General features: G+C 33.4%; 1 protein-coding gene and 1 long non-coding RNA gene across 6 annotated transcripts in view; one reads left to right on the plus strand and one right to left on the minus strand.

Moving 5' to 3' along the window:
* The window catches only part of LOC112057782 (homeotic protein ultrabithorax), a 189,988-nt gene that overhangs the window by 106,683 nt on the left and 59,743 nt on the right, over positions 1 to 23,562 (minus strand). The gene's annotated exons all lie outside the window — the stretch shown is intronic.
* Positions 1 to 23,562, plus strand: part of LOC112057783 (uncharacterized) — a 90,772-nt gene that overhangs the window by 15,698 nt on the left and 51,512 nt on the right. For 2 of the 5 annotated variants that reach the window (XR_008251108.1, XR_008251106.1), the window contains 2 exons: positions 4,744 to 4,951; positions 18,877 to 19,047. This is a non-coding gene — a long non-coding RNA (uncharacterized LOC112057783). The remainder of the gene's footprint in view (positions 1 to 4,743; positions 4,952 to 18,876; positions 19,048 to 23,562) is intronic. The other 3 variants (XR_008251110.1, XR_008251107.1, XR_008251109.1) reach the window with 3 other exon arrangements.

Below are 23,562 nucleotides of genomic sequence, written 5' to 3' on the forward strand. Positions count from 1 at the left end.
TTTATAATTAAACGTGTATTCATTAAGTGCGCCCTCGAGACGATTATTTAAAAAGCTTAATTTAAATTGGACAAATTAATGTCCTTATTTAGGTATAAAATATGAACTTGATTACATACAACTTGAATATTTTACTCATTTAATTTTTAAATACAAACAGCATTAAGATTACGTTTTTGAAATATTTGTATTCACGCCTTTTGTAGTATATTCGATATTTATCATAGCAAGGATTCCGGGAAGCTCTTGGGTCGCATCTAACTAGTTTAGTTTTATCATGATGTGAAACTATTTCTATAGACATACCAATAACTAAATATGGAAGGTTGACATACTATTATGAATGCTCGATGCCAAGATGATCGATAAATAATAATGAATTATATAAAACAACTATAATATAGATCACGTTTTATTAGAATAGTCACAATCAATTGCAACTCCATCTTTGTTATATAAACATTAAACATTATTATTATCTGTCAGGTGGTATCTGCTTGTAAGTATTTTTTATGTAGGTAGGTACCAATAATATCACATACGTATATTTAATGAATATATTTATTTACATCAATATAATTATTACTAAAGGTATGAGCAACATATTGTCGGATATATCACTATATTCATTAGGTCATATATAGGGTATTTAGGTAACATTTTCTTTTCTAAAATTATTCAAACCCAGATGTTTGAATAATTTTGTGCATAATTAATTTGGAAACAAGGTTATTGAGTAGATAAAATTATATTTAGCTTTATTTATTATCTTTTTATTTTTCTTTCTTTTTGCTGTCTTCTGTGTAGGTATTTTGTGTGTAACAAACTATTTTTTTTTTCAAGTAAGATTATTTTCAAATACCTATTACAGGTAAGTTAAAATGTGTTTCTCTTAAAGTTCTATTATGATTAATCGAATCGTGTGCATAGTGAAACTTAGTATAACAGTAGCCAGCATTAGAAATGTGGTGAAAAATTTAAAAGTATGGCAATAAATAAGAAAGATCGATCTGCGTGACCATATTGTGAGATAAAGACAGTGTTATCGTGGTAAGAGTAGGTATCCACACTTTCTTTAAGCTGATAAGGTCGGCCTAATACGCCTTGAGCATTTATCTTAAAGATTAATGAGCCAATTTTCTTAGTTGGCTATAAAAAGAATTGCCACAATGACCTCGATTAATTCGTCGTCTTGAATAGATATAAAATATTAGATACGTTTTTTATTCAAGTCAATGTAGGTAGTCAGCCTGGATACGTACTTCAGAAAGTAATATAACAGGACATATATTACACTAAACTCTACTTAAAGTCGTAATCTTCTACTGCGTCATTGTAAAAACAATAGGTAGATATGACTAATTATTTAAAAAAAAAGACAAATGCTCTACCTGCTCATTTAATTTATTTAAAAAGTTCAAGACGAAACTCCTCTGGGAGTCTGGGACAGATAATATACTACGGGGAAAAGAAACTCAAAAAAGCAATTATAAAGACAAATTTTCCCCCATCCCCGGGGCGGAATATAAGGAAAACAAATTGGATTAAAGTGTCAAAGGTGAAATAAAAAACGCGCATACCTATTATTTATATTCCCCGACATCTGCGCAATATCAAGACGGGCCCGTCTACCGAAATTGGATCCCGTAACAGAATTTTAAACGCAGTAAGTTTTGAAGACATAAAATCATTATATTTTTTCGCACATGAAGTTTGGTATGTATAAAAAAATCAAAATAATAGAACAATATTTAACAGTAATAGTAATAGCTGGATTGGTTCCTAAAACACACACGATATAAGTAAATATAAAATAATTAGGCAATATCGAGTGTTTTAGATAATATGAGATATTTAGATCCTCATTTCTTTTCCGAAAAAAATTAAAAACTGAAGGCTACTATTACTACTACTATTAGGCTCTGTTAAATCATCCTCAATTAAATATACATAGTTTTGTTGCGATCTCGCGAATCATAAAAAAGTACTGGCTAGGTTTACTTACTCAAAAAATCTAGGTCAAAATTACAAAAATATCAAAAACCACAAAATTATTCCAATATTACAAGGCCATAAATTGTATGATTTCCAACCTGTATGTATATCTCCTATAATTTATATGTGTACCTCTACGTCACTCGAATGCCCGCCATAATCGTATTTGCATTTAAAATGGTAAGTAAACATAGAGTGGAGTGTTTTGTGAATGGACGAGCATGTTTATGGCTCGTTTTATGACCTGGCAAACGTAAGGATCGCTCGTAAAATTAATTGCTCGGCGGTTAACCTTTTTGTAAGTTTCATAAATTGAAATTATATGTTTTGTAATGGAGACGTTACGTATTAAAAATTATGTGCACCCGAAAATTTGGCATTTTTACGAAATATGTAGTTTTCACAACTAGGTAATTTACAATTTGTAATGATTGTGATGACATTTTATAATTAAATTTTTATGACGATTATTTTGTACCTACAATGAATAATAAATTTGTTTTACCGGTGGCTAAAAATGTCGGACTCGTGCGGTAAAGCCGCAAAATCCCTCATTTCACTCCGAAATCGAAGCATTCTTAGACGATGGTACTAATATAGGTATCTAGTCATAAATATGAAAGAATAGCTGACTGTCTAACTTACATATAAACACACGACCCAAACATTGTATACAAGGGATTGGAATTAAAGGGAGGTTTTTTGAAAATTTTATTCTCAATGCAACGAAACGGATGTAGAAAAGATTTTTCATTTAAAAAAAAAACGGAATTTTATACAAAATCGCGAGCGTCTACAGCTTGAAAAAAATACACTCAATCCTTTCCCACAGCCGGGCAATGATTTTGAAAGACTTTTAAGACTACGCTATTCCATGCATCAGTTAGGTGTGGTAAAGACGAATAAATCGCGTCTAAATAAACGGGGGTGTACACCACGCTTAACTTATTTTTGTTTGGAGGCAGCAGGATAGATGATCCAATTCCAAATTATGTCTATCTTGGGAATTAACGGTGGGACGGGAATTCCACTTTATCCAAAAAAAAATGTGCGGCGTTGGAGGCGAGAGGGTGTACGGATGGAAGTTATTTTGGAATTATGATTCCGGATGCGTGCTATGGCGGCGTGTGTTTCACGCCTCGTTTGGTGTAATATCGGTCGCTTGCAACCGTTTAAGCTGCACCGGCTACATCATATTGTTAGAGGTTATAATAAAAGTCCCTTAAAACTTATAAATTAAAAAAACAAAAATAGTTAGAACTGATGTACTTTACATAAACTACTACAATTCTATGTCTAATAGTCTTGTCATTGTTCTTCTTGAATATTCGGGATTTCATTTTCTACTTTCCTTAGGTAGGTGTAGGTTATTGAACTTTAACCGAAGGGTAAAGGTAAATATTGGACATGTTTTGAGATATCCGGGCTTATCATGTTAGGGTTGATGTATTTATGCACTTTACACAAAACTACTACCATTCTTTGTCTAAGATTCTTGTCATTGTTCATTTAAGCCCTTATACTCTTGAATGACCTTCCGAATTTCATTTACTTATCTACTACTTTCAATGTACCTACTTGAACTTCAAAAGAAAAATGAACGTTCTATCAACCTTTATTCGTAGATAAGCGAGGCCTAATAGATTTTATATACTTAATCGTATCAGGTGATAAAGAAACGTTCCATTTACTCGTAGTCACTTATACAAAAAGCTAAATTTTAATGCAGTTTTGATGAAAATTTGGTTATTTTTTTCATTTTAATAAAACTTTATTCGTTGTTATTTAAATCGTTAACTAAATAGCTACAAATCTTGTAAAATTTGTCCAGTAAACATTACTGCAGTACACTACAAATCTCAGATTCCTTTCCAGTACAATTTCAGTGGCAAATTAAATCGTCTACCTAAAAATGCAGGTCGTGTGTTTTAATAGGGTGTCACAGGGTTCTTAAGTATTCCAGCGGCCCTCCCTATAATACCCAGTCTCCTTGGTCTGGCACGTCCTCCCCTTGATATATTAGTCCCAGTTCGTCGTACATAATTTTGTTGGGGGGTGGCACCCCCTTACCCGCCGCCGCCCGCCAACGAAACGTCCGATCTGCACAATACGATGGTTTGTTTATTGGCATATAATAAGCACTAAATTTGTATGTACAACGCGAGACCTTTTAAATTAGCCGACGCATATTAATTCAGATTACAAAATTCAGCGGCGGCTGGTGTCTGTGTTATACGAATATTTAGAATTTGTCCGCGAATGCGTCGGCGTTTGCCGGTGTTTTGATTTTTGTGTAATAAAACCGTACTATTTAAGTTAAAACATCGTGAGGAAACCTGCATACTAGATAGGGTGTGAAATCTGCCAAACCGCATTGAGCCTATGCATGGACCATGGTGGACTATTTGCCTAACCCCACTCCATCCTGAGATAAGACTCGAGTTCAGCAGTGAGCCGAATATGGATTGATAATGATGATGATGATGATTGGAGTTAATGGAACACCTCGTATCTCAGAAAGCACGTAAACCCGTAGGTGTCATTATCTTTAACATTTGATAGTGATTGTTAATGACATTGTCATCCTAAGTCCACCAATTCATATTGGAGCGGTGTTGTGAGTCTAAGCTCCATACCCTCTCTCCTATAAGTAGGAAGGTCTAGTAGCCCTATAGTGGGCCGTTAAAATTCATCGTTAATAATGAATGGTTGACTTCTTGGACTGATAGTAAAATAAAATTGTTGCAGGCAGCCGCTGGATACAGGAGTCGTAGGACCGGACAAGTACAGAACTAGCTACACTACAAAAGGTTTACGTCCCAGCAGGACGTCCGTCGGCTGATGTGATCTATACCTACATCCATACGTACATGTGAGATTAAGTCTATAGTAGTTTTCAATCAACTAGCTAAGACCGAAGCTGGACGAAATTAGAAGATAACCAATTTTGAAATAGGTAACTACCTACCTGAAAGTATCTTTGGTTAAAGAACTTCATTAAATTTTACACACCAACACTCTGTCTGTCAAACGCTTGTCATGGTCTAAGATCCGGCATTAGAAATATATACCCTCATCTGTTATTTATTAGTGATAAGAAATAAATGACAGATATTATTCAGTGACACATTGCATATAGGTTGCCTAGTTAACAAACACATTTTTTATACTTGTACGATATCACTGGTAACCCGTTAACCAAATAAAAAGCAACCTAATACAGTTAAATTAAGCATAAAATAAACTTTCATTTGACATATTAGACGACTAAATAACTGATGAGGGTAAATAATTAACTGTTTATATCTGGCAACTCCACAGTTGCAGTGTGACAGCAGTCAACCTTTACGTTCAATTCTGTTGGGTAGGTATATTCTTTTAACTAGTGTCTGATTTTTATTAATTAAGCAAAGAGGGCGGACTACTAGGTAACCTATTTGCAATGCACAATGTAAATAATTTTTCTATGATTTATTTCTTATACCAAATAAATAACATATATTCCTTAGGTATATATGCCAGATCTCGTACTATCAATACACACAAAAAAGACTACACATTATAGGAATAATATAATACAATTGTACGATGTATTGTTTACATATATAAATAATACACTACAAATAGCCTTCCAAATGTACCTAATTAATCGTATGTGCATTTTATACAAGACAAAATAAATAGGTAGGTACCTACATAAGTGCAACACTTAAGAGTTATCATACTGCAGAGCAAACAAAATTAGCAATCCGAAAATAATCCCACAACTGCTTCAGTTTAATTAGCAGAATGCATCTTTTGATCTGCTGCAGAATATAAAGTGGTCTTAAAAGTGTGCTTGCTTTACACAGCGTTGAATATTGCATTTGTTCTGATATAAAGAGATGCTTTTAGTTTCAATAAAGTGCTTAGATAGTACAGATTCATATGTAAAAATCTCGTGTTTGTGGTCGCTTTCGTAACGGCTCGACCGATTTTAATGGAGATATTTTTGTATATTTGGTAGGTAGGTATGAGAATAGCGTGTAGAGTATTTTTCAACCTTTAATAAAAATATTTTTCTACAGATATTAAATAGGTAAATGATACGTAGGTACTTAGTTCAGAAAAACTAGTTTTTGTATTACTTTTACTATTTTACCACCTTTTTTACCTTTTACCACCTTTGAGTACCCACCTAGTTCTTTTTGGAATACTAGCTTTTGAAATTGGGATTTTCTCTACTAAAAATTTCTCTAAAACGACGTTCTCTCTTACTCAGATAAGCCATCAAAATTAGGATTTTTTCAGGATTTATATAGGTACCTACGTTTTTAAACAAAAAAGTAACTTACTGACCATTAGCATTACTACTCAAGTAGGTAATATATTTTATATTTTTATATTTTATATAGTATTTACTAGCTTCACCATCGGTTCACTGCGTGTGTAGGTACATTACGATATAAAATATCATTAGAGATTACACCAGGGACCCATCCGTCTATTACGGTCACGTGCTTCAATACTGTATTACTACATCTACCTATATATCCTAATAGGAATGATATTATAAAATATATAAAGCGGTAGATATGTACAGTAATTTAAAAATGTAGTTTTTTATCTATTACTTCCTTATATACCAGCTATCTACACATCATTTTTGTAGATACTCGTAATAGATATAGGTAAATATATGTATAGACTCTAGAAAAGTAATGGTAAATCTATATAAGTAGGTAGGTACCTAACTAGAAAAATTATAAAGAAATAAAATAGCAACTGGTAAATATTTGAATGAAGCTTTCTATACGCCTAAAGCAAGAGCTTAATTTAACATTCGTTTAATATTATAGATGTGCAATTTTGGTTTGATTTTATGATTTAAACTAGGAGACATGCTCTTATGATCACAGGCTTCATTCTAATTTTAAAATTCTATTAAAACAACATTTCAGTAGCAACAATTAAATTAAATTAATGTTAATCGAATCAAAAGATTATTGAACTATTATTACCTAATGTAAACTTAACTAGTTAACTTTCCTGGCTAAAGTTATAACTATATCAAACTCATAGATAGTCAACTATGTTATTTATACCTAAAGCCATTTGTTAAACGCTAGTTACACCGCAAAACAATAAATTGTGTATCTTTATGCTATTCCATTAGTTAAATTAGTCAAGATTTCCCTCCCCGTATAAGTTATTTGTCATATACTTTAGGGACGTAGGGCCAAACTGCGGCTAAGTCACTTCATTGCGTGAGCGATAAATTCTAATTTTGGTAATGCGCGAGTAAAATAGTGTGTGCGGGGCTCAATAAAATATGCTGTAACTTTCATAATTATAACGCGATAATATCAGCTCATACTGCGTCAGATTTTCACATTGTTTAGTGATAAACATAGCGATATTTTCTCAGCTCTTAAATAATTTTACAGCCTTATCTTTGGGCTATAATTGTTATGAATCTAATTAAATTATATTTTAACTGAACTTTTTTTTACATACCTTCTGTACTTAAAAAAAGTATTGTCCATTATATTCTTGTATTATTACTTATGAATGCAATATTTGGACAATAACTACGTTACCAGTACTTACCTATCAAGATTTGTAACCGGAAAAAATGTTTTTTTTTTAATATTAAAACAGTAACTAGGTACCTACATAACAAATGTATATAATACATTACGAAAATGTTGTTTGATTTGTTAAAATGATATAAAGTTACCGATTTCGATTATTCCGATTCTTAGGACAACTCTATTGCGTTAGGAAAAGTCCTAATTCTCTTAACCAATTCCTAAAAAAATATAAATCGGTCCAGTTCTTTTTAGTTTTAGACTATTAAAAACAAACAAAAAGATAATTAATTAATCGTTGATTATCTAAAAAGTTAAACGATAAATTTTGATGGGCTCATCACACTGATTCATGTGATTGCTTTAAAACAATATAAGGGCGATAGTACGTCACCGCCCACAAACCAGCGCACGAGCCTCCGTACTTTATGGCGACCCTACGCCATGCTTTGTAATGGTTATGTTGTGTTAACTAAACGTTTAATAAACTTCGACCTACAGTTAGTTAACTATACGTTAAAGAAGAGGATGGATCAGCAGCGTGCAATAAAAAATATCCATACTAAAAAGCATTGCAAATTAGTGATAATTACCTATGTTTTTTTTTTATTCTGTACAAGTTAGCCCTTGACTACAATCTCACCTGATGGTAAGTGATGATGTAATCTAAGATGGAAGCGGGCTAGCTTGTTAGGAGGAGGATGAAAATCAATACCCCTTTCGGTTTCTACGTTTCGCGGTACCTCTTTGCCGGTAGGGTGGTAACTAGCCACGGCCGTAGTCTCCCACCTGCCAAAAGTATACTTCCGTTTTATATCATAAACTAGCTTTTACCCACGGCTTCACTCACATTAATAAAGACGATCTGAAAGTTACTTTTCAATTCAACAGTGAAGTTAACTTTTCAATCCAACAGTGTTTTTTTTCTAGATATAAAATATTTTTATCTAAGTATTTTATTTTAATCCTGTTTAATATGACAGCTACAAATAAATAAATCTGTTAAGTAGCTATAGGATCCTATCACAAATAAATCATCCAATAATTATTTAAATTACCATTGATAGTGGCATTATCTCTTAATTAAGGTAATTAAATAACAGATAAATTACTTTGTTTTTCTAAACACAACAACAGGTTCAATTAAACATTGATTACCTGCCAGTTACACTTTTTTGTTCTTATATTGTTAGGCGTTGAGAGTAAGGTTGCTATTTAGTATTGGTAATTATAAAGAAACAAACATAATTAATTAACTCTTAATAACTATCCCCTCCACTACTATAATAATGTAATATTTTGTAAATATTTTAATGAAACTAAAATTTTGTAAATGAAAAAAAAATTCAAGTAGGAATTATCTAATGTCGATTGATATTGAACAAATAAGGTAATTCAAATTAAAAACGGATAAAAAAAAACGTTAAGACGGTTAATTACTTTAATCATGTTACAATCATACTTAGGTATTCAAATACCAAATTAAATAGTACCTACACGAAAATTTTATAGTTCTGTTAATTTAATGATGAGATAACAAATTGTAATTCCCTAATTTACCTAATTCGCCTTATTAATTTTAATATGTAATTGGATACCTAATACCTAAATTAGTAAAATTAAGTAGTATATCTACCTAATCTACCTCCCTGAACACCTGGCCTGGTAATTTTTTAACAACCTTAATATGTTACTTATTTTCCAAAGTTTAGGTGTACCTACCTATTATTAATTTATGCCAATATCCATTCATTCAATATAGATATCTATTGTTTTATAAATATTGTCAGAAATTTTATCTGGCTAGTTGTTCATTTCCTAAAAATATAGGTACCAATGCTAAAATTAAAGTTTTATTTGATCAGCGCTATATCTACTAGTATAAACCTGGCAAGCGTTACGATTCTTGTGTATGCAGACATGAAGACGCATAGGTAACTACACACATAAATTGCAGAGCTCAATCAAAATTTATTGATACATATTCGCTGCCAGACAGAGTAAATTAAAAGAGCATGCCCCACGTCTGCATAAAGCGTGTGCCATCCAACTAAATTATTTAACGTCTTCATTCCCCGTGGCGCACGCATTGCATGCTGGCACGCGGATGTAGGTGCCTACATGAAACGTCACAAAGTTCCTACCAGAGGCGGATTTACAAATTTTCCTCCAACAGGCCTAACATACGTGAAATGTATCTCGTGAAGAGATATACCTGCACTAAATGTAGATCAATGCCGGCGGAGTAGTCGAAATCCCGTCTCTTTCAACACAACGCAATGAAGCAATTTTTCTGGTTACGCCGCTATTGAGTTGATATTTGTCTATTTCTCTACACAATATATCTTTTTGGTCGCATGTTAAGCCTGCAGTAGAGTGTTAAATTTTTGCCTCTTTGAAAATCGTAACTTTATTTCACTATCACCTTATTTTAATTTACTATGTCAATGAAAATGTAATTTCAATATTTGAATACACAGTACCTATACAGTACAATTAGACTAAAATATTGAAATTTTCGTTTAATTTTCAAGACTCGTTTTCTCTTTTTCTCTATACATTATTGTTGTTAATATGTAAGACACAGGTTTTGGACCACTTTCCCCTAAAATCCATCGCCCTAGGCCCCAGCCCACTTAGCCTATTGGTAAATCCGCCACTGGTTCCTACATAACAATACAAATGTCGCAAGTTCCTACTCGTATAGATAGTTCCTACAAAGTTCTTTCAACATTTGCAAGTATAAACATAGCGACGTCTTCAACTTAGTTACCGGGGGTGGATAGTTCCTGAAGTTAATCATCGGCTTGACACAGTAGACTAGGAATAATTACACGGACTTCGTACCAGTGCATAGTACCTACCACAAATGGCTCTATTGTGTGATACTAGGCAAATGTAACTTACATACTTACTTAACATTAAGTTTACCTTCTTATATTTATTTCGTTAGAGGTGTGTAACCTAAAACTGTTGGTAGAATCATCATTTTCATCAATAACAGCCAGCAATTTTTTTTTAAATTTTAACACTTCAGGGCTAGGCCTCCCTCCTTATAGGAGAGGGGATATTTACTTTAGACCCGCAACGCTACTACAATATTGGTTGACGGGCTTACGGTGATAATGTTAAATTCATTAACGATCACTATCAGATGTTAATGATAAAGACCAGGACCAACGTCTTAGATGTGTTTAATATATTTTGAAAGAATAAGTAACTTCAGAAAATTATATTGTGAGACAAAATGTTTGAGTAGTTAAAAATTGTTTTAGTTCAAAATATTAGCTGTTCAAATATTTCAGAAAAATATGTACCTTATGCAAGATACTCATGATGCTAACAATACCTATTAAACAATCTTTGTTATCCTTATGGGAATAACAAGTATCAGCTTTTGAATTATCTTGATTTATCGCATAGTTTATGAGACATGATAATCATTTTTGTTTTTAAATTTTTAATTTATGTCAACGTTAACGTTAAAAAATAAATAATTACGAAATTAAAAGCTTTTTTTTAATTCGAAAATGAACACAGACTATAATCCCGTGCAGGACTAATAAAGCATATCCAGACACTACATTTAAGGCGGCTTTAACTGTAGTATATTATTTAATATTAAAGATCTTAAGGTAAACGGGTAGAGTGCCTGCAGTTTCGCGATAAGGCGACCCCCTCGCCCCTCCTTTTTGGGGGTGGAAGCGCCTTAAGAGCCGCCATACTTCAAATTGCGTTTAACTTAGATAGCTAGTTTGATACATTGCCCCCATTATTGCATATCAAAGGTTTTTGATAAGACAACTGTGATAAATGGCATTCTTTACTGTGACAGTTCTACTTTTGTTCTGTGGGTAGATAAACAAAAAAGTTCGCTTGATTTACCACTTCGAGAAAGTCTATACGACGCTTATCTTCGTGAATACTACGAGTATATTGCTTAGTGAGGCTAAAATCAATCATTCGCCCAGATCTAATGTGAAAGTAAGTATAAACTTTTATGAGACTTGAGGTAATATATTTACCTTTATTCAATTACATTATGTTTCTTTTTAAATTACATTAGCTTTATATCAGTAGACAATATCAATAGAATTATCTTTTGAATTCAACTATTATACCTATATGTACGATCGTCAAAAATCCAAGTGAAGTTAGCATGGACGGATGTTTTATGGTTGTTATTCTTTCACACTAAAAAGTAATGAACTTATTTTGATGCAAAATTACAATAGATAATAATATGAGTATTAAACAAACCTCATAGCAGTGGTGTACACTTTATAAATGCTGAAATGCGTCATCTATATAACAAGGTCTTTAATACGAATCTGAATTGCAGAAGAAATTTTCTATTTATTTCATTTATCAGTTAAGTTAAATTGTGTTTAAATTTTTTATCTTAAACCAGACAACCTTTAACCCGGTGAACGAGCCTAAGAACTGAGCCTTGATAAAATTTTTGATGTGCCACCCTTATCAATTAGGGGTATGAAAAAAAGACGTTGCATGAATGTATATATACACACAAAATGACATAAAAATCAGTCCAGCCGTTTCGGAGGAGTTTTTTAACCACGGCACGAGAACTTTATATACCTACATATATGATTTTATTAGGCAGGTAGGTATACAACCTAAGATAATTAAATCTACCTTCTCTATTAGTCAATGATATAATATCATCTTCATAAAACCGCAACCACATTCAATGGGAATGCCTTCAGCATACTTCAATTACACATAGGTACGTTAGATCCAATATCACGGAACTACAACAAAATTCTCTGCACATTTCGATAGTAATAAACCATGGTAAGCCTTAAATGGTATAAATTTAATTGGGCAAAAGACACAGCGTACACAAGCAGTGCGTCCACTACATCACTGCGCGACGCGGACAGGGGCCGCGCGTGTAGTACTACTGCGGACATCGATTGCACTGTGTATACGATTGTAACTTCCACATTGGATTGCGCTAGATCTATGCTATTACATCACTCTAATTCCGATAGTAAACTGTATGTTTTGGAAAACTTAGGAGTATATTTTTTCTTATATATCGTTCCCCGTACAACAGTTAAAATTCGGACATCGATTAATATGAATTGTAGCATTTATGATATGGAGAGGTACAATCAACCTTTGTGTTAGATTTATCCATAATCAGTCAAGCGGTAGAGCTGATAATAATTCATTAATAAACTCACTCTGTCAAGTAGGTACCTATAGGTAAAATAAATTTGTATAATTCGATTTTTGATGCTAACAAAATCACACAAAGACCTAGTTGATTGCATATTATAATATGAAATCTATTAATGAATCTTCTCCTAGAAATAGTGGGCTATTAAAAGTTGAAGCTGTCAATATTAGGTAAATGCTTAAACACATTATTTAAATAAGCAGTTAGGCTGCAATAATATAATAATAAATACATTTTTCTGTTTTCCTCAACAACTTGACAAATCTTTGAGCCAACACCACAAAATTCCGACAAAACAGTTTCAAAGCCACCACCGCACCAACCTATTCCAATTTCACACTAAAATACATACTTATCTTCAGAAATATGTCAAAATTCAATTGTCTCTATTAATTGTCATGAATTTCCGCAAATTAGATAATTAATCCAAGGTGCTGGAATGGCGACCCGCACCGGATAGCGCAGTGTTGGTCGACCTACTAGGTAGACCAGATTGCAGGCTCTAGACAATGTGTTTGGAAGTTCATTCAAGAGGACTGGATATAGGATGCAGCAGTTAAATTCAAAAGTGAAGTAGGTATATATAATTATTTGGTAATTTTAGTTAATTATAGGTAAAGCAACGAATGAACTCTAAACTCAAAACAACATCGACCGCTGGACAGATTAAACATCGGCCCCCAAATGAACATGCGATAATTTATCGCACGTGCCCCCGTGTGTATTAGCTGTATCCGACTAATGCCGGCTTTCGATATTCGGCGCTCGGTCGCGATTCGATATTTACGAGCCAACGAGTCGCATTAGACTGTCCGCCCGTAGGTAAATTAGCACAGATGCTCGCCACAGTTACTGTGATTCATTCCAAATTGGCTTTTCAGCGGGAAAAAAACGAAGCTGCGGTAGACGCTATCTAGGGATTGCAACTAAATAGCTTTTAAAAGAGCTCTTTTGTTCCCTTTTCTTTCGCAGTAAATAGTCAGATGAAGAAAGAAAGCTTTAACGACTTTTATTGAGTTTGGAAATGCGCTACCTAACGCTAACTTTGCTTTGAAATGTTGCTTCTGTTTGCTTCAATGTTTGGATTTATTTTATTTTTTCCATTTAACGTCTAACTGCTACCATATCCGATGAGACTAAAGTAGAAGGGATACTTCTATACGTATATAGATATGAGACTGATTACATTCTATTAACGCAACGCCTAATTTTTTGACGGTGGAACTTAAAAAAATAATTTGACCTTAACCTGGGTACAATACGATTATGTAGAAAAAAAATTATTAATATTATTTGTTAATTATTATTAAGATAAATTTGCTGATATTTACGTTATCTTCTCTCTTTAACTATTTGCAAAATATTATGAATAGCAATGTTAATTTGAATGTCTTGAAAAACTATGCCTGTGTGAATTGAAGTAAATTTACTTCAATTCACATAGGCATTCGTCTTACAAACAGGGCTGCAAGAATACTACGTAATAGTAGATACCTACTATGCACCATATGAGCAACCTTACAATTTATGGGCATTTTCAATTCACTATACCTTGATACGAGCGCCTTGCGATTAATATCATTTCGTCTGCCCGCCTCTACACGTGCTAGGAAACCGCGCGAAGTGGCGTAACTCACAACCTGCGAGAGATATTCACTGCTAACTGAACGTTTTAAATTGGCCGTGTAATTTGATTTGTAGGACTCAGTAATAAAGCCGACTTTTTATTCCAAGATCGCATCAAGTGAGTTACAACTGAACTTTTATGGGGCAATTTTAATGAAATGAAGAGATTCCGATTGGCCTTTTCAATGGCCGCTGCGGTATCAGTAAATCTCTCCAGATAAAACCCGATATCTACTTGTATTCGTACTTCGGTGCGTTCGAATTTTTTAATGAACTGCAAATGACAGTCCAGTGAAATGCACAAATGTTGCATTTCCCAATAATGAACCGGGGAAATTACCTTTAGTATAAATAATCCGTGCCAAAGGGTGGGTTCGATGCGCCGCTACTGCAAATCAACCCCCTCCCCACTACACCCACTACTGTCGACGATAAATAAAATTCACGTTTTAACAATAAAATGCATTTTCCGCAAATGCTCCCGGTGAATTATTGTCCGGGCTTTACGAGCTTAAAATTATATGGGCACGTGAAATTTTCGATCTCGATAATGTATGCCCTGCGCATCGCGACGCACTATATTCTGACGTTACTGTTTTTATGTTCGAATTTTAAATTATCTTTATTATTATCACCATATTATTTATTAATTTTCCGCAATCGTGTATTCCGATTTTCTTTTTGTTCGTTCCGTTGTATCGTTCCTTTCATCCTATTGCATTCGTTGCCGCGTTCGTTACAAAATATTTTCTCTCTGAGCCGTTACTTTATGTGAAATTTATGTAGGTATGACAGGAGACTTGAAAAAATACCTTATTCCATTCCAATCTGTTTAGTACGTATACTACCTACAGCCTTTCTTAGTAAGCGTCGTTTACCAACAAACAAATTAAAAATGAGGGTATAAATCACTAGTCATTTCACACCTAATAATAATTATAATTAACTTGTTCTTAAATTAATTAAAATAGATGTGATTAATAAGCTTAGAACAATTAGATATGGTTAATATATTTTATATAACATTTTATAAACAAACAATACATAATTTAAAATAAATAAGTTATGAAATGACATGCGTTTTCTACCTTCATTTCTAATTTCTTTGTTGGTAAACATTACTCATCAAAAAAGGCTCTAGTATAGGTACATACTTTATATATTATCAAAGAAAGAGTCGAACATCGAATAAATCAAAACAAAACAAATCTAATGAAGAAAAAATGGAAGCTTTACATATTTCACAGCTTAGGTACATAAATACCAAGCTATATTATGGTGCCCTTAGTTTATCAAATCCCCTCAAAAATCACATTACAAAAAAAATGGGATCACCTCTATTTATTCCAATAGTATTCTCACAAGGCACATCACATGTAATTTTTAGTTTCACCGTAAACACCCCCCGAAACAACATCACGTGTCGACCCTAAAAATACTTATAAAACATTTCCCGGAGGAGTAAAAAACAATGTTTTATTTCCTACAAAAATAGATCATACCCGCTTGATGTAGAACCAATAGCGTCCCCGCGGCACAGATGGCGAGGCCGTCGAGGCAGAGGCACAGATAGCACAAATATGAATTGTGGCCTCCGATATTTGTCACTTGAATTACAAGTCCCGACGGATCGCCCGACCAACGGCTCGCGCCTCGTTCGGATGATGTATTTTTCGACCGATCTGCGGACACTAACTCTTCTATTTGCGAATCCTTGTTATTTTTACACGGAATTTACTCGTCCACTCGAAGCATTTGTGTGGTATTTTTAAATGAAAATATTAATAAATAAATTGATTAATTAAATGAAATACACAAGTTTTAAAAATGTTATAACTTCGAGATAGTAACTTGTCAAGTAGGTAATTATGAAAAATCAATTTAAATAAATGTCCTACATTTTATAGTAAGGGTATTAAAATTCTTATCTACTCGTTTAACAAAAAACGTAGATAGGTATATCTAGAAATTCGCCTAAGTAAATAGTAAATATAGGTTAGAAAGATAATAATAAAGGTAGATATAATTATCTTTCGATTTGTTTTATATAGTTAGTCGTCACATTAACCCTTTTGTATTCAAACGGAATTAAAAGCATTTCTATTTAAGGAACGCCATTAAAATTCTTCAGTTGCATTTTAATAGCATGTCTAGCATCGCTCCCTTTAATTAAATATTTGCTTCATAATAAGGTTCAACTGCAAGATGCTAATTCGAAAAAGCGTTAACAACAAAGTACATCCACTGAACTCATAATAACGGCCAGTTACAGCAAGGAAACCAATTTGGGAGGTATTTGTAAACGTCAAATATGTTTGCGCCCACCTATTTATTGCTAGCATCCCTCACGTACGAGTAAATATGGCAGATACTGCGACAAAGTGAAAAGAGATACCAGAAAACAACAGAAGCTTGGCCTTAAACATGGCGCTTTGCTACATAAATATGAACCGAGCGACATTAATAATATGAGCTATTTTTGTTTCAGCAACCTTGAGCCCGAACCTTTATGAGTTAAGGCGATAGCGTATACAAGCGGAAAACTCAGTGCGCCACGTGCGAATGATTCATAGTCGTCCCTTAATTAAAGAAGATTTTAATTGTATCGGATGTCTGCGAAAGCGAAAATAATGCACTCCTAAATTGGGGTCGGAGCTTGGAAATTTATATTTAGGAGCAGTTCGAAATACAGCCTTGCGTGTTTTACCTATCCTTTGGATATTGGCCCAATAGGGTATATCCAATAATTGTCCATTGTTCAACGCAAAACGTGAAATTTATTAGGATAATTTTCGCTTCGCGCGTAAATATATTCGAAAATTTAATTTCTCACTACAGCGGGACTTTATTAGGTTAGATCCTGTTTAGCAATAAAGAAACAAAACACCATTTAACAAAAGTTGAAACGCACTTAATCCAGTAAATTCATTTCGCGAATAAAGCCAAGCTGCCGCCGACTTAAAATATCTTTCTTAATTACAAAAGCCTTTGTTGAACGTATCTGATCTATGTAAACAGACGGGGCGAATGTTTTAAATAGCGACCCAACAAATAGGTTCCGGTCGGGAGAAATAAGCGAAACTCCTTAATGAAACAAAATTTAAAGGGTTCCATCAGATTGATGGGACGTCTCTTAACTTTGTAGGTATTTAGTACAGCAGACAAGGATATACACATAATACCTACTAATGCTGAAATAATATTGTTTACGTTGTAAATACTTAATATTGTTTCTTACACTAAAAGACAATCTAACCATACAAAATTAAAAATATTTTTTATATGTTGACATGAGATTTTACATATTTATGTAACACATTGAAAATACATAAGTAAAAGATATACCTACAACAATTTTTATTTGGTAAAATAGTTAGGCTTTATATGAGCATCAATATGATGCAGCTTTACTGTAAAAGCATTTTAGCATAACTACGCTATGTCGATATAAGTGTTATGAAAAACGAAAGTCGAATCATCATCATCTCCTTACCCTTATCCTAAGTGGGGTCGGAAAAATATGTCAATATTTTCCATTTGTCTCTATTACTTGTTAATTCATCATCCACTCCTTTTACACACAATCATGTCCTCTTTCACGCAATCCAATCATCTCTTCTTTGGCCTTCCAATCCTCTTATGTCCTTCCACTTTCAAAATTTTTCTAGTAATATGACTTTCCTCCCTACGCATTACATGTCCATACCAAGCTAACCTTCTACTCCTCAATTTTTCTGTCACTGGCGCCACCTTCAGACTTCCTCTTATATACTCATTCCTTATTTTATCTATTCTTGTCACACCACACATCCATCTCAACATACGCATTTCGTTCACATGCATTCGTTTACCATTCGTCCCCTTCACCGCCCAATTCTGATCCATACAGCACGACAGGTCTAAAAATAAAGTCGAATATTGACAAAAAATAAATAACTAAACAGTTAATAAGCTCGCGCCCAAACGTTGAGGTATTTAAATTAGTGTTATCGTATTTGAATTTCCTGATGTAGTTAACATTGTAAACGCCGTAGGTTGGCGTAGTTCATTTAGTGAACAATAGACGGTCCCACCGCCCCGCCGCGACACCGGATAAATTGAGTCGGGCCCCGGTAGCGCCCTCTGTCGGAAAATTGGCGAAATCGATTTAAATATCTTGAATGTGACGGCTTATCTCGATCTGAGGATTTAACCGACACTTGGGCGTATTCACGGCGCTTTCGACAAAACCTATTTATATTTTTGAGATTTGTATAAAAAAAATCTCCTTCTTCATTAGCCATTTAGCCACTCTATTGGTGTAGGTCTCTAACTCCAAAATCTAGTTATAGCCCGGCATATTGATGATATTGTCCTTCCATCTCTTTTGTGGTCTTCTTACTGGTCATTTGCGCTCCCTTCTAAAATCGTATTGCACCAGGAATACGTTTTCTTAAAACATTTACAACAAATTGTTTTATTTATTGACTTTATTTCTAGATAGCATAACTACCATACTCTGAAGAAAGAAAGAAAAAAGAAGAGGATTCTTGAATAGTCAAACACATTACCAGAGTAGAAAGAAACATCTACAGAAACTTGGAATAATTTGCAAAGTTAAAAGGAAGACGACATTGCAGCAATCAGTTATTTAGAATGTGAGACAAGAAGGTAACATTAAGATAAACGTTACTATTTACTATAACTGATACTAGTTGTTGTTACATGCTAAATATAAAATAATAAACTTTAGGAGAAGAAATAGTCTAACCATGATACCACAGTACCTACAGTTACAGATAGGTAAGGGTAGCTAGTCTTGTAAAATCTTCTTCAGTAGGTGTTTCTAACTTATATACAAATGATTCATGGTACAATTAAAATCGAATTGAATCACAGGAACTAGGAAGTGTCAATTATGAAGCAAAGGCAATAATTTATTGATGATTCCTATAGAGATAGAGTAAGGGCTGAGCTAAATTGTAATGCATTTCTATCTTCGACCGCACGCGATCCTCAAACACGGAATGCTTAAGTACCGACGTTTCAGTTAGGTATATTATAGCAATCTTAATGAAAATAATAACTAAGTAAAATTAGTATTATGTATATTATTTCTATTAATTAATTTATTAATCTTATACAAAATAGAAACTGACCTTCATGACTGTGTTTAAAATTTAATTTAGCTTTGTAACTATAAGTAAATATTATTCTACTTGCATCTCGGAAAGTTATCACAATTTTTATAATTTTTAAATTAATGAAATCTCGAATAACTGCATAATTCCGAAATTTTATCAAATTAATAAATGTTTCTTTTGATAAGAGCTTAATTGGAGATCAATAAAGTATAGTTGGCATGACTGATATTTATCAATGCATCATCATCATTATCAATCAGCCGATGGACATTAACTGCTGCAATAGCCTCTTGTCTATGTATAATTATGTTGGCCATTATTCGAATTCTTCTTACATTATTAGCTGTAAACTTCAGTTTACAAATCCTAAACTTACTTGTTGAACTATCCAACTAAAACTAAGGTATTACAGAACAATCACATACATAGCACATCTCTTCTTAAAAAGCACCCTCAACAACAAACAAATGCCAATATCCAGTTCTATTGAACAAACGAAACGAAAATAAAGTGAAATCAAAACAAGTCAAGCCTTATCGTCCCCAACCTCAAGCAAGGCTGCTCAATCTAATACAATCACCTCGTAGGCTCGTATTGCTTTCCAATATATACCGTTTGATTTTTTCCCCTCGTTAAGATTCGGGACGAGGAAGAGGCGTGTATATTCGACGATAGTACTTCAAGTACCTAATTAACAATTTGATCTATATCTATAGGTATGAGGTAACTTGATTGTTTGACGATTCATATCCTGCTTAGGGTAATCTCTGATGACATTACGAGTACCTATATTCTGTTGATGAATCAAGTACAAAAATATCTAATCTAAGGAAATGAAAACACTATAAATTCTAAGGTAAATTCTTAGTCAAAATTATCATTTATGGGCGGCAATATTTCTATTTAATGAAAATAACTGTGTTTTTACTATTTAATTATTACCATAGAGATTGTAGTTTCCAAAGCTCACGTAGATAATAATTTGTCCCAAAGCTTGAATTTGTTTCTTAAAAAACCTTAGAAAAGTTGTACAAAAAGAAATACATGATGATAAGATATGTCAATGGTACATACTCAGACAGCCTACCAAGAATTGATGCAGAAGAAATTGAAATGTCGCCCCAACACGACCCATTGCACTATCTAAACTAACTGAAAAAAATTGAATTGCACGCAGTCAGTAAGTTTATTGAATTAATCATGCGCAAATATTTATTGAAAGGGACGCTTACGATGGGGTCACAATTTATTGAAAAACCGGGATAGATACATAGGTAAGCATCGGTAGCAATCAGACAAATTGGCTTCCACGGAGCCCCTCTAACCAAAGTAATCTGATTCGTAGATTTTCTTAGAGACCACTTTGCCTAAGATAAATTAGGACGATATCAGGACAATGTCAGGAACTATCGTAAATCTTTTATATTGTCATAATACAACTATAGGGATAGTATTTATTGTTTCCAACGATTACAACTCTAAAATAGCTACTTACTTATCACACATATTATAATGAGTTAATGCAAGTAGGTATGAATCAAAACTAGACAAATAAATAGATGTTTAATATTCCAAGGTTCTTTACTTAATGTAACTCTTCGTTAAAATACGGAATAATGTTAACGAATAGGAGGTTGTAATAACAATATATAGGCTGATTGAGAAAGAAAGGACTCCAAAGTTATGCAGACCTAAATTTTACGAATAAGTTAATAATATCTTGATTAATACTTAGTTCTTATTTATGAAATTTTGTGAAAAAAATATTCTAATAAAACAATTTAACAATTACTTTACTTTACAAAAAAGTCTTGTTAACAAATAATGTCTCTTTTAGACTTCCGTTTGACACGCACCCAACAACGCCCTCGATCATGCGTATTCGAGAATAAATTTTCAACAAATCCACCTTTAAATAAACAGTAGGTATAGGGGAATAACGTTTTTGCCTCATTCCCAGTAAACGATGCTTAAGATATTTATTGGGGGATGAATTGAGTTTTTAGATATTACAGCCCCGTCTCGCGCCTGTTCGCTCATACTGAAGATTAAGTGAAAACCTCCATACATTTATCATATCGTCTGCAATAAATACGTAGGTATACACAAAATGGAAATTGGTGTTTTCATTCATTCGATTATCTGATTGTTAATAAGCTATTTTAGCTATACTGATATTGTTTGGCCCAATTTCTATGCTTTCTTCCATTCATATTGTGTATCATTCGATATGGCATCGACACCATCTTCATTTTCATTCAATCATTCTACATGGTTCAGAGAACGTCTATATTTGAAATACTCTGCTCTAGTAACTGATTCAACAAAGAATTCATTATTGTCATTGTATGTCTTATATAGAATTTATTATATGTCGTTTTCGATTGCTTATATATGGAAGGCACGTTTGGAACCCTCGTAACTTTCATTTTAAGTTTTCGACTAATTATTAACACCATTATCTTAAGTATAATATTATTATAATACCTGACGTTTCAAAAGAGCTTGTAAACTAAGCCTATTTGAAATAAATGAATATTGAGTTGAATTTGTAATACTTTGTGAAATAAAAGTTTTATTCACCAAAACTGTGGTACCACATCACCTCCTACCCTCTACATTATAGTCAGCAAAGAACGGAGCTACAAACGGGTTCAATTTATAAAACATACTATCAGAATATCATGTAACTTCAAGTTAATAGTATCATTGGTACCATTGAATGTATAAGCCAGTAGCATTTACGAGTATAACAAAAAAGTGCGATGACTACCACATTATCAAGATGCATTAGTATTCTACAATGCAAGGTTCCATTTCAAGAAGTTGAACTAAAAAACTTCTTGACTAATGTAGGGAAAAGTTTTTCAAAGCTATACACAAACGAAGTTGATTAAGCTCTATAAATTGTCTAATTGGTCGAGAACGAACACTCCCTCCGTTCACATACAGGTTTAATCCGGTCTCAGGAGAAAAACCGATTACGCAATTAGAAGAAAAGCATACTAACTGCAAGCTAATCACAAATTAATGAGAACTTGTACCGGAGTGTCGTGGATGATAATTCCGCCGCCGCCCTGCTGTGCTAAGAGCCTCATCAATTATGGTGGAGCCCCCGCCTGAGACTTGAAGGCTACACCCCTTTGTCACAATCTAGCGGTATCCAGATACCACTGCAGATTTATTTCCCCTCTTATTTATGTCTCCTGAATAAAGAGTAGCTACGGTTTGCCAACTCGTATAATCTTAAAAGGTATTGAAGAAAAATAGCCAAATTGGTAATGTGATGTTTTTAACATTCGTATTTGGCATCTTACCTTACGTATACGTACTATGGGATTAACAAGAAGAAGGTAATACACCTTCTTTTAAGTGGAAATACTTTTAATCTTCTAAAGAGTTGTCCATAAGAAAATTTAAATATCTAGAACATAAAAATGAATCTTGAATGTGTTCCTTAGCGCAAATCTCGAGAACGGATGAACTGATTTAGCTATTTTTTTTAGAATATTCCTTGAAGTACGAGGATGGATGATGGTGGTAGAGATAGGATTGGATAGGGGTAGGATGCACATAAGTCAAAGCGAAGTGACCGGGTCCGCTAGTCAACCTATAAAAACTAAATATAATCATAATTCAAGATTAAGTTTCTCACGGCTTCGCCATTAGCAAAAGCTAAAGAAGCTATCTGATTTTGGTATATCTATATCTAGATAGTTTGAAATAGAACGCGCTAGCCCGGAACTATTAAAGCATTAATACCCCTCGGTTCTCTTCACTGAAACCATCTCTAGGGATGTGCTCTGTTCAGTTATAATAATATGTGATTTAATAATTATTAAATTTCAATGTCTTCATAAAAGAAACACTGAAATATTACGAAACTTTGTGCAGAATTATTTGTCGACTTCAGCTTTAACTTTTAAAACAGTTTTGAAAGTTCGTGTACTACGCAAGTAACTTGAAACCCTATTCGCGATCCAATCAAACCCAGTTCGTTAATTTATGGCCCTTAAGCAGTTGTTGTAGCGACAGTGAATGC

The sequence above is a fragment of the Bicyclus anynana genome, chromosome 10 (genome assembly GCF_947172395.1).
Source record: "Bicyclus anynana chromosome 10, ilBicAnyn1.1, whole genome shotgun sequence".
Taxonomy (NCBI): domain Eukaryota; kingdom Metazoa; phylum Arthropoda; class Insecta; order Lepidoptera; family Nymphalidae; genus Bicyclus; species Bicyclus anynana.